Source organism: Oryctolagus cuniculus, chromosome 21 (assembly GCF_964237555.1).
Source record: "Oryctolagus cuniculus chromosome 21, mOryCun1.1, whole genome shotgun sequence".
In the NCBI taxonomy this organism is placed as follows: domain Eukaryota; kingdom Metazoa; phylum Chordata; class Mammalia; order Lagomorpha; family Leporidae; genus Oryctolagus; species Oryctolagus cuniculus.
This window is the reverse complement of record NC_091452.1, coordinates 12,679,068-12,691,676: the sequence shown is the minus strand read 5'-3', so window position 1 is coordinate 12,691,676 and position 12,609 is coordinate 12,679,068. Positions and strand designations below refer to the sequence as shown.

The 12,609-nt window shown below is 40.8% G+C and overlaps 1 protein-coding gene across 5 annotated transcripts in view; it reads left to right on the top strand.

The window, feature by feature from the left end:
- Nucleotides 1-12,609, top strand: part of MED13L (mediator complex subunit 13L) — a 322,472-nt gene that overhangs the window by 91,067 nt on the left and 218,796 nt on the right. The gene's annotated exons all lie outside the window — the stretch shown is intronic.

The window sequence follows — 12,609 nt, the reverse complement described above, 5'->3', positions numbered from 1 at the left end:
TCACCCTCCAATGGCTGCCGGCGCTCTGCACCGGCCCATTGCACTGATCTGAAGCCAGGAGCCAGGTGCTTCTCATGGTCTCCCATGCGTTTGCAGGGCCCAAGCACTTGGGCCATCCTCCATTGCACTCCCGGGCCACAGCAGAGAGCTGGCCTGGAAGAGGGGCAACCGGGACAGAATCCGGCGCCCCAACCGGGACTAGAACCCGGTGTGCCGGCGCCGCAGGCAGAGGATTAGTCTAGTGAGCCGCGGCGCCGGCCTCCATGTAGTTTTTCATCATACATGTTTTCCATTAACTTTTTGAAGACTTTGTGTATGCATGGATTTCAAATTTTTTTGCCATCAAAATAAACTCATCTGTTCATTTTCCGTGAAAATTTTTAAGTGCCCACTTAGACATGCTGAAGAGATTATGGTTGTCAGAGGACAGGAGAGGTTGGGAGTGGCAGGAAAATTGGTATAGCAACAAAAGGAGAAAGTGAGGAATCCTGGTGGTGATGGGAGAGTTTTGTGTCCTGGCTGTGTCAGTGTTAGTGTGCTGACTCTGACATTGTAGTGCAGTTTAGCAGGCAGTTAGCATTGGGGAACTGGATAAACGGAATAGGGGATCTTTTGGTACCCTTTTACAATTGCATATGATCTTACAATGATCTCAATATAACTTAAATAAAAGTGTAAGTGAATCTTTTTTCTTCTAGGTAGGGATTCATTTTCTGTTCTACTTAGTTTGTTGACGTATATTTGTTGGCTATATGAAATTTGAGCCCAGATCACTATTTCCATAACTAATTGTTGAAAATGGGGGATCTTTGAACAACATATCCTTCAATTTGAGCACAGTTATTTATTTATTTATTTATTCATTTATTTGAAAGGCAGAGGCCAGGGGTGGGGGTGTCTTCCATCCACTGGTTTACTCTCCAGATGGCTGCAATGGCTAGAGCTGCACTGAGCTTCTTCCAGGTCTCCCATGCGTGTGCAGGGGCTTAAGGACTTGGGCCATTCTCTACTGCTTTCCCAAATCATAGCAGAGAGCTAGATCGGAAGTGGAGCAGCAAAGACTTGAACTGGCGCACATCTGGGATGCCAACACTGTAGATGGTGGTTTTACCAATTTTTTCACAGTGCTGGCCTCTATAGTTTTTTTTTTTTTTTAATCTTTTAATTTTTTCACAGGAATCCTTTGCTAACTTTAAATTACTTAAAAGCATAGTTTTAAAAATGCAAAATTAGCCTTGCTGTCCATAGCATCCTTGATTTCTGTCTTTGAAAATTTCCAGGACTACACTGATGTCATACGTAAGAGTGTTAATTGTTAATTTAACAACAGGAGTCACTGTGCACTAACTTTCCATGCAGGACTTCTGTCCTTAAAGGGTTGTATTATAATTATGTCTAAGTGCTCACAAAAGAAGTATCATTCTTTGGTACTTCTTTAAAGTTAAGTTTCTTTTTTTTTGACAGGTAGAGTGGACAGGGAGAGAGAGACAGACAGAGAGAAAGGTCTTCCTTTTGCCGTTGGTTCACCCTCCAATGGCTGCCGCGGCCTGCGCACTGCGCTGATCCGAAGGCAGGAGCCAGGTGCTTCTCCTGGTCTCCCATGGGGTGCAGGGCCCAAGCACTTGGGCCATCCTCCATTGCACTCCCTGGCCACAGCAGAGAGCTGGCCTGGAAGAAGGGCAACCGGGACAGAATCCGGCGCCCCGACTGGGACTAGAACCCGGTGTGCCGGCGCCGCAAGGCAGAGGATTAGCCTAGTGAGCCGCGGCGCCGGCCCTAAAGTTAAGTTTCTTAAAAAAAGTTAATTTCACATTAACTTTAAGATGCAATGACTTTTTTTTTTTAAAGATTTATTCATTAATTTGAAAGAGTTACACAGAGAGGGGAGAGGCAGAGAATGAGAGGTCCTCCATCCGATGGTTCATTCCCCATTTGGCCGCAACGGCTGGAGCTGTGCCAATCTGAAGCCAGAAGCCAGGAGCTTCCTCCAGGTCCCCCATGTGGGTGCAGGGGCCCAAGGACTTGGGCCATCCTCCACTGCTATCCCAGGCCACAGCAGAGAGCTGGATCAGAAGTGGAACAGCAGGCCCCAAGATGCAATGACTTTGAACAGCCCTTGTCTCTACTGTTGAGGAACTGTTTTTTTTTTTTTTTCCTTCTTCCTCCCTCCTTCCCTCCTTCCCCCCTTCCCTCCTTCCCTCCTTCCCCCCTTCCCCCCTTCCCCCCTTCCCTCCTTCCTTCCTTCCTTCCTATTGCTTAACTCTTTACTTAGTGTAGAGTTGGTCTTCTATGTATAAAGTTAATCGAAAATGGATCTTAGTGGGGAATGGGAGAGGGAGGAGGAGGAGGGGTGGGAAGAATCACCATATTCCTAAAGTTGTACTTGCAAGATGCATGAAGTTTGTATTCCTTAAATAAAAGATTTCTTGGTGGGGGGAGAGGGGGAAGAGGAAGAGGGGTAAGACCGTGGGTAGGAAGGTGGGTACAGTGGGAAGAATCACTGTGTTCCTAAAGTTGTATTTATGCAATGCATGAAGTTTGTATTCCTTAAATAAAAGGTTTGGGGAAAAAAAATTTCCAGGACTAGTAAATAATAGCAGCTTTGACAGGGCAGGGATTTTATAATTTGTCAACCTTGTGTAAAATGTAATACCACTGAAGAGTCAGTAATGTTGTGCAGATTATCATAGTCCTGAGAAAACACGAGTGGATCCAGTGAATGAGAGGGACAAGTGAACCTGTTGTTGGCATTCTGGAATTCTACAGAAACTCACACTGTAGCTAAAGTCAACTCTTTCTTCTCACTGTATTCAAGAAGCTTTTCATTGATTTCTGCTGAGAGGAAAAGCCTTTTTTAATCTAACAAAGAAAGAGAAAAAAGGCAGTACTCTCCAGGCTCCATGGATTATTAAGATCTTTTAGTAGTGAGTTGCTCTTTCTCTGGGAAATTGCCCGTTAATGTCAGAAGGAACTCTTAATAGTTTGCATGTGTTTGATATTAAATGGAATAGTTGGATCAGTTCAGATTCCAGATTTAATGGAGCATATATTAACCTCTCTACATCCTCTTTGAGTAACATATATATTTTTTATTATAGAAGTGTGACTTTAGAATACACTGTTTTGCATTATAAAGTAAAAGAAGTATGTTGGAGAAACCCTGATGAATTGAACTCTTTTTGGAAGGATTTAAAATTAAGCATATAATCAAAATGTAACAAAACAATATGTGTCTAACAATCTGTCTAACTGTGATCCTGGAAGAAATAACGGTGCTAACATTGGAGCATCATTTATGTGCCAGGTATTCAAAACATCTTTTGTGTAAATTCATATTCTCATTCTGTCATTACTGTGGGGTGTAGGGGCAGTTGAATGCCGGTGATAAAACTGATGCATGAGGGGAATAAATGCATGGAAATGGGAGAAGAGGGCTTCTGGTTCCAGTGTCTTTGGTTTTAGCCACTACTTGATATTGACTTCCATAGGGAAATAAAACCACATATAAAACAATAGAAAAGTTGATTTCAAAGTCAGTCAGCTAGAATCTGAGTCAGAGTTTGCCTGCAAAGAACAGAAAATGAGATCAAGTATGGGTAAGATAGTGATAGCTGCCTGAGCATATAATAAACGTGTCAAGAGGCAAAATTATAACAAACTTAGTTTAAAGATCTTACTTGGGGGCTGATGCTGTGACACAGGGGGTTAAAGCCTGGGCCTGCAGGCCCGTATGGTTGCCAGTTTGAGAGTCCCAGCTGCTCCACTTCTGATCTAGCTCTCTATTGCCTGGGAAAGCAGTAGAAGATGGCCCAAGTCTTTGCGCCCCTGCACCTGTGTGGGAGACCGGGAAGAAGCTCCTGGCTCCTGGCTTCCTATCGGCCCAGCTCTTGTCTTGGCAGTCATGAACCATCAGATGGAAGACCTCTTTCTCTCTCTCTGGCTCTACCTCTCTCTGTAATTCTGTATTTCAAATAAATAAATCTTTTAAAAAAAACTTGCTTGACTTTTATTTGTGATTCCACAATTAGGCAACAGTGCATTCTAACAACTTGAGTGTTCCCCTCAGTTGCTTATATCATTTTGGTTTTACAGACAGAGGAAGGACTGAGGAAAGTGGAAGAGAACAAAATGGATTGGTTGTTTCAAAGTTACTTCCCTTACAGGGCTAAAACAGAGGGGAGTTCCTTAACAAGTGGGTGCAGGTTAGATTGGCCCATTTTGCTATAAATTGTGTGTGTGTGTTAGTGTTTACTAGAGTGTTTTCAAATTCAGTTTGATTTCCATGGCACCTACACTGAGTGACTCCATTTTGGTGTGGTGTAGCTGCTGGGGCCTAGTACAGGAGGCAGCTCTAAAACAGTGGCCTCCTGTAAGTGTTATTTAACTCTTGCTATTTGTGACATAGTAGTGGCAGCTGTTTAGAAGAGTAGTAGAAAATATGGGTTAGATTATTTAGGAAAAGAATTTTGAATTGGGAAGTGTAGGCTTAGGAACATATTCTGTAGGTTGTTTTTTAGAGGAACACAAAGATCTGTCATGGATGTGTTGAATATGTACTTTCAGAACTAGAAGGGATTATAAAGGTTGTCATTGTGTCTTTGCTCTTTAGTCTGTCTGCTCCTACCCTAAGTTTTGTGTTTTAGGTTTTGACTTTTGCTACTAATTGTCCAGAAACAGGGTGGTATAGTGGAACAAAAGCAATAAACCAAGTTATCTCAAAGCTTAGACAGTGGTACTGGCTTTTCAATTTTCTTGCTGTAATGAGCTTGTATGGGTTACTTATCCATTTGAGATTTAATTTCCTCAGCTGTATAGTGAACCTGTATATGCCTCATATATCTAACTTTGGATTACTATGACAAATAAATATGTTTTGCTGATTTTAATTTATTGAATCCATGTAAATTATTCTTGATGAGACAATGTGCTATGTAAAGAAACATTGAAATGTGAGTAAAAATGAAGGCATAGGAATTGCAGATGCTACCTTCTCTCATGGACTGAGTAGGACAACTTGTCTTCTGTCTGTAAATCTGATTTCCAATCTCTCTGGCTTTAGACTTTCATGGCTCATTGATTGTTTGGATTCGGCATGTGTGATTGGGTCACAGGGCAGTCAGTCAAGTAGCAGAGAAAATTTTAAGATATGTAAAATAAAATGTTATTTACAGCATGGTGTTTTATGACATAATTGTACGTATGCTGTGGTAATTCAGGAGAGATTATTGCTGCTTGGGGAAAATGGGAAGTCTTTGTGGAGAAGTAATATTTGAAAATGATGAGGTTTGAAAGAAGGCTGTGATGTGGTGAATAGCGAGGGTTTTTCTTTCATGAGAAGGGAATCAAATGAATATCGTCAGGGAGAAAGAAAAGTGTGTGATGATATAAATTGGTATTTTTGTAGTGTGTAGTATGTGTGCCTAACCAGAAGTGATAGGTAGCATGGGACCAGATTACTTAGAGCCTTGAGTAGTAGCTAAGGAATTTGAATTGTGCATGTTGTTAAACATCATGGTCACATATCTCCTTGGTTTTCATAAAATGTTACCTAATAGCAATTATAGGCTTAAAAAGATATTTGTAACAACCTAGTGAAATTTGTGTTGGAAATTACACTTTAGGAATGAATTTGTGGTACACTGGCCAAGTGGGTTTTATTATTCCTATTCCAATTAGTTTATGTTTCCTATATTTTTAAAAAGAAGAAAGTTGGTTGTTTATTGTTTCCTTTTGGTTATCTGGTAGTACTGATTTCTGCTGACTACTTGGTAGGAGAGTTAAAAATTTTAAACTATTTTGTAGCTTGATTAAAATGAATCCTTAATCTTTACCAGTTTTGAATTTTGTTGAATGATATATTTTAAGAACAGAGATGCTTATATGTGAAAATTTCCTGGTATATATTCTGACAATTCATTTGAGTTGCTGCCTCTACTGATAAGCAGATATTTTAGATGCATTGACTTTTCTTAGGACTTTTTTTTTTTTTTTTTTTTTTTTTTGGACAGGTAGAGTTATAGACAGTGAGAGAGAGACGGAAAAGTCTGCCTTTCATTGATTCACTCCCCAAATGGCCGCTACGGCCGGCGCTGCACCGATCCGAAGCCAGGAGCCAGGTGCTTCCTCCTGGTCTCTCTACGTGGGTGCAGGGGCCCAAGCACTTGGGCCACCTTCCACTGCCCTCCTGGGCCGCAGCAGAGATCTGGACTGGAAGAGGAGCAACCGAAACTAGAACCCGGCGCTCATATGGAATGCCGGCGGCGCAGGTGGAGGATTAACCTAATGAGCCAAGGTGCCAGCCCCCTCTGAGGCCTTTTTTGATTCACTAACATAGGAGATACTTCCTAGTAAGGATTTCTACAGGGATTCTTTTTGTTGGTTTGTTTGTTTTTTAAAGAGTTATTTATTTGAAAGGCAGAGTCCAAGAGAGAGAAGGGGGACACACAGAAAGAGAGAGAGAGAGAGAACGTGCACTTTCATCTGCTGGTTCACTCCCCAAATGGCCACAGTGGCTGGGGCTAGGCTGGACTAAAGTCAGGAGTCAGAGTTTCTTCCAGTTCTTCCATGTGGATGTAGGGGTGCAAGCACTTGTTCTATCCCAGGCACATTACCAGGAGCGTGGATGGGAAGTGGAGCAGCTGGGACCCAAAGTCCATTTGGGATGCTGGTGTCACAGGTGGCATCTAAATTCACTATGCCACAGTGCCAACCCCTTCCATATGATTCTTTAGAAGCTCAAACACTGTGTCTTTGTGAAAAATCCTAAGTACCATGCACAGTACTCTTTCTTACAGACCTAGTCATAAATATTTGGTAATAGTTGTTAAAGAAAGCCTTACTTAGTATTGAAACTTTAATAGGAATGACTTTTGGTTCTCTTGTAAAATTGGGGGTGCCAAATCAAGTGATAAATAGCAAGTTGTTTTTGGATATGTGATTTAATTCCAAATAATGGCTTGCATTGATTTGGGGGGGGGCAGGTGAATTTTGGGCAATGGGAAACTAGTTTGAACCAGCAGCTTAGATGTCTGATATAATTGACATCTCTAGAAATTCCAGATTGGATACATGATTTATTCTTACTTTATTGATATTTTGAGTTAAACAATGTTTCTTTGTAGTCTATACTTTTAATATTCTTCTTGTTTCCTGAAAAACCTTATTTTAGTGACAGATTTGATTCATTGTCAGACATTGTCTAGTTACCAATTCACTAAAAACATCTTTCCTCATTGTTATACAAACTCCAGGTTTCAGGCTGGGTGTTGTGGTACAACAGGTTAAGCTGCTACTTGAAATGCCCATGACTCATATTGCCTGCATATCATATCTGAGCACCGGTTTGAGTTTTGGCTACTCTGCTTCCAATCCAGCTCCCTGTTAATGCACCTGGGAAGCAGCAGATGCTAGCTCAAGTACTTAAGTCCCTCCTGCTCATATGGGAAACCTGGATGGAGTCCCTGGCTGTTCTAAGCATCTGGGGAGTGAACTGGCAGATGGAAGATATCTTTTCTACCTGCCCTCTACTTCCCCTCATCTTTCAAATACATTAACTAAATAAATTTTTTAAAAAACCACCCAGTTTTCCTGAAAGTACCCATCTGTGCATATTAAAAAACAATTTTGCTTACTGTCTCTGTAAGGAAAATCTGTAACTACTAATTTACTTTTGTTAGTTTTGTTACTTAGTCCAGTGATAGAGTATCATCCACCAACTGTATTGCAGATTGACTGTAATTATCCTGGAAGTTTAAAGTTTAACTAAAGACTGTGGCAACCACCAGAGGAGGTCTGACTTTTTGAACACTGAGTAGCCTTCTTCATTGTGTTCTTTGTGGCTAATGACGAATACATTTGTTGAAACCCATGTTTGTTTAATCAGTTCATTGGGCTCACCACTGGAGCAGTGTCCCAGTGAGGTTAGATTGTAGGCAGTAATCCTTCTTAAATGAGGCTTAAGGGAAGTTGGCATGGTGGTTTGTAAACTGTATTTGGAACTTTGCTGGCTTCTACTCAGTGTAGTGTTACAAATCTTGGAATTTCTTCCTAACCCGGTTATCTCAAATAGTCCCTACATTTATTTGTTAAATATATTTATCACCATCATCACACATATCTACCCACACCCATACACATCCTTTTATTTTTACAAGATTTATAACCTTCATAGGGCAATAATCTGATGTTGACTTTCCTTCTTTTCCTTGCCTCTAGAGAAATAGTGCTAATTTCATTGACTATTATAAATTAAAAAAATAAACCTTCAGAAATTGTGAGCATACTAGAATATTTGTCTCACAGTTGAAACCATTTCACTTTAATGGATGTTTGGCTTGTGTCACAAAATTAACTTGAAGGTTTCAGTACTAAGTGTTTGCTTGTTTATAAATGATAGAAATTTGGCAGTTCAGGAATTTATAAGGAGATGTTCATAAATTTGAAATTTTGTATTTTAAAATCAAAAGCCATTTTTTACAATAACTAGTCATTCTACTTTGGTAAGTCTTAACAATACTTGTGCATGGCTTAATTCAGTTTTACAGACTGATGTGACAAAATTTGCCTTGTAAAATGCAGCTTACCAGTTTGATACATGCTGTCACTGAAGTCAAGAAGTTGCTCATAAGTGATGTTTCTATTAAAAACTACTAGAATATTTGTTTGCACAAAATATGGTTTGTTAAAAATGTAAAAGGGCCGGTGCTGTGGCCTAGTAGGTTAAGCCTCCGCCTGTTGCGTCGGCATCCCATTTGGGGGTTGGTTTGTGTCCTAGCTACTCCTCTTCTGATCCAGCTCACTGCTGATGGCCTGGGAAAGCAGTGGAAGATGGCCCAAGTGCTTGGGCCCTGCACCCACTTGGGAGACCCAGAAGAAGCTCCTGGCTCCTGGCTTTGGATTGGCCCAGCTCTGGCTGTTGTGGTCATTTGGGGAGTGAACCCACAGATGGAAGATCTCTCTGTCTCTTTCTCTTCCTCTCTCTGTTTGTAACTCTGCCTCTCAAATAAATAAATAAATAAATCTTTAAAAAAAATGTAAAAGTGTTAGCACTAATACAATTTGCAGGGCAGATTTAATCACTATGAATTTGTTTCCTATATTTTAGACCCAAGTAAGGAACTATTATAAACTGTTGTCAGTTCTGGATGTGAATTGTTTTCAAATCTTTCTCTGATCTTTTTCAAAAGTTGACTATAGCACAATTATTTATTGCAAGTTATTTATTTATTTGTTTGAGACAGAGTTAGAGTTCCCATCTGTTGGTTCACCCTTTAGATGTATGCAACAAGACTAGCCTTTGAGCTAGGAATCCAGATCTCCCCAGTGGTTGGCAGGACCATATGACTTGAGCCATCACTGCTGCCTTCCAGGATCTGCTGTAGTGGGAAGCTGGAATTAGGAGGCAAAGTTGGAAATGGAACCTAGGCACTCCAATGTGGGATATGAACATCTTAATGGGTGTATGCCAAATGCCTACCGTAGTTGTAGAACATTTATATCAACGCATTTCTATTGAATTTTAAAAATTTGTAAATTTTTGATGAACATTCACTGCTTGTCTGCTGTGTTGTAAGTTGCGTGGATACTAAAACATAGTATTTAACCTTAAGTAGCTTAAAATCTCAAGATGGGAGACACACTTGCATAACTTTGTGTGGATAGCAGCATGTTAAGGATGATCAGAGCAACTCTGAAAATATCCTTCAGGAACTTCAGTGAGGTGGGAGGTGGGATTTGATTCAGTGAGGTGGGGTGTAGGCCAGCCACTGGGATTTTGGGATGAGGAGAGTAAACATATGTAGTATATGCTGGAGTCCATTGATTTCCAAATTGTATTTTGTGGGTCTATGTTTATCCCTTTTCTGTTTTGTTGCTTTTTTATGTTGGGAATAATACAAACGAGATTGGGAAACTGACAGTGTCTGAGGATGGAGGCAGAATTTGTTGGCGCAGTTTTGCCCAAATTTCTAAGAAAAAATTTAGAAGTGAGGAGTTGACCTTGGATGCGAGTACGGACATTCCATGTGTGGTGTAAGAGAGAAAGCAGGCCTGTGAGTGCAGGTGCAGGCGGCTGGAAGATGCGCAGTATGGATCTTGTGCCGTAGTGTCTACCTATCCATTGAAAGCAGGATCATCAGTTGAAAGCGGAGATAAAGAAGAGGTGTCAGAAATTTGTGGAAGTCCATAAGAAAAGGGTTAGCTACTTAGGAGAGTGATTAAAATCAGGGCCCTAGGAAAATGTGATCTGATGCTCTGCTCTACAGCCAAGACCCACTTGGGTTGTGGTTATGAATTTAAATAAGACTTGTTTGTGTGGGTTGGCTCCCCACCCCCATCACACTCAGCTGCACAGGTGCAAGGATTAGGTCAGGGATGGGATTTATATGGGGTTTGCTAGTATATACAACAGAATGAGACAGGACCCAGGGAAGCTGTGGGAAGGAATGAAGGGAGTAGGTGAGTGAAAGAGGGTTGGCTGTGCGAAATATAAACTCATGAGGACTTTTCCAGTTCCTCCGGGTTCACTGTGGTGGTTGTAAATTGCAATGTGATTTTAAGACTTATCTTTGAAAGTAAGGGTATATGTAAACAAAATTTGAAAGAAATAGTGCTCCAATTTAAAAAACCATAATCTGAAGAAATAAAATTTTAAAATGTTTCCCACTGTGCTCCAACTAACATTTTAGTTAAAACTTTAGTTTCATTTTATTTATTTATTTGTTTGCTTGTTTTTAAAGATTTATTTATTTATTTCAAGGACAGAGTTACAGGGACAGAAGAACAGACACGAAGAATGATCATCCATTTACTGGTTCACTCCCCAGATGGCCGTCACTGGGCCAGGTAGAAGCCAGGAGCCTGGAACTCCATCTGGCTCTCAGAAATGGGTGGCAGGGACCTAAGTACTTGGACCATCTTCTGCTTCCTTCCTAGGTGCTTTAGGAGGAGCTGGGTTAGAAGCAGAGCAGCTGGGACTTGAACTAGCACTCCAAAATGGGATGCCTGCATTGCAAACAGTAATGTAAACGGCTGTGCTACAATGCTGACCTGATCATCTCTCTAGTCTTCTGATCAAAAATGTCTCCAGAAATTGTCAGGTAGATCATGGAGATCAGAATTGTCCCTGGATGAGTACAGTGACTTAGGATAATAGAAGGAAAACTCGGGCTCTGACTTTACAAGTTAGTATCTTGGTAGATGAGGTGTTGAGAGTTTGAGGAAATGATATTCTGATTTTCTTAGTGAAGTTGGAAGTGAAGTCGCCAGAGAATGAGGCAGGTGAATATGTCTTCAGCTTTGTCTTTGTTCTTTGACAGTTGCCAGTATCTGAAACACAATCATTTTATACAATGATGTTAGTCGGTCAAGGTAGGATTTCTAGCCCACTATAGCTGTCATTCTTCTAGACTTATTCAAAAAATAACAGCCTTCCCTTTGGATCCAGTGGTCTCATTAAAGAAAAGATTCTTCTTTTTGACATGACTGTGAGCACATTTAACCATTGTTCTTTCTGGAAAACAACTCCTTTCTTGTCTTCTATTCAGCTTACTCTCTGGTTTATTGTCTGTCATCTCTTTCTGGAGTTCCACTGCACAGATAGCCAACAACAGTAATGAAGGCTCTTCTGTTGAAAACTATACCAGGCTTGGGCTCTATAACCAAGGTGGTGTGGCCAAGCCACGGACCAAGGTGAAATCCTTTCAACTGTTACTGTTTGTTTACTTAACTGCTACAAGTTGGAATAGAAAAACCACAAGTCAGTTGGGTTGTAGAGATACTCAAATAAAGAAAATCAACATTACTGAGATTTGATCAGCATTTTACTGATAATCTCATTAGAACTTTACACAATCCTTTTAGGGAATTACTTACATCCTTTTAGTAGAAATGGCCACAGACCCAGAATATGGCTGGTTGTGGCTGGGTAAGAGTGACTGATAACCCTGTGAGGTAGTGTCCTCTGGAGGGGCCACGTCCATCCATGGTTACTTAAAGACTTTGTCCTGGTCTCTTTTTTTCTTCCTCTCTTTTTCTTCCATTCTCCTCTCCAGCAGTGTTTTAACAAAGGTTATTCACTGCTCCAAGTTACCTGAATGACCCCATTACCTGACACCACTGTTTGACTTTGAGATGCTTTTACAGTTACCCTTAAAAAGGAAAAGATTTATTTAATTTATTTGAAAGAGTTATAGAAAGAGGTAGAGACAGAGAGAGAAGAGGTCTTCCATCCCCTAGTTCACTTTCCCAAATAGCTGCAGCTGCTGGAGCTGAGCCAGTTCCAAGGCAGGAGCCAGAAGCTTCATCTGGGTCTCCCATGTGGGCGCAGGGGCTCAAGGACTTGGACCATCTTCTGCTCCCAGGCACATTAGCAGGGAGCTGGATTGGAAGTGGAGCAGCTGAAACTTGAACTGGCGCCCATATGGGATGCTGGTGCTGCATTCTGGGGCTTTACCTGCTGTGTCACAGTGCCGGCCCTCACAGTTATCCTTAACTTATACATATAAGTTATTTTTGTTCTTATGTGCATAATTTATCTGAATTTAAATATAGGTAGAATTAGTTTTAGATTAAGATTCTCTATTGTAACATGAGTTAGGGAAAAAAAGATAA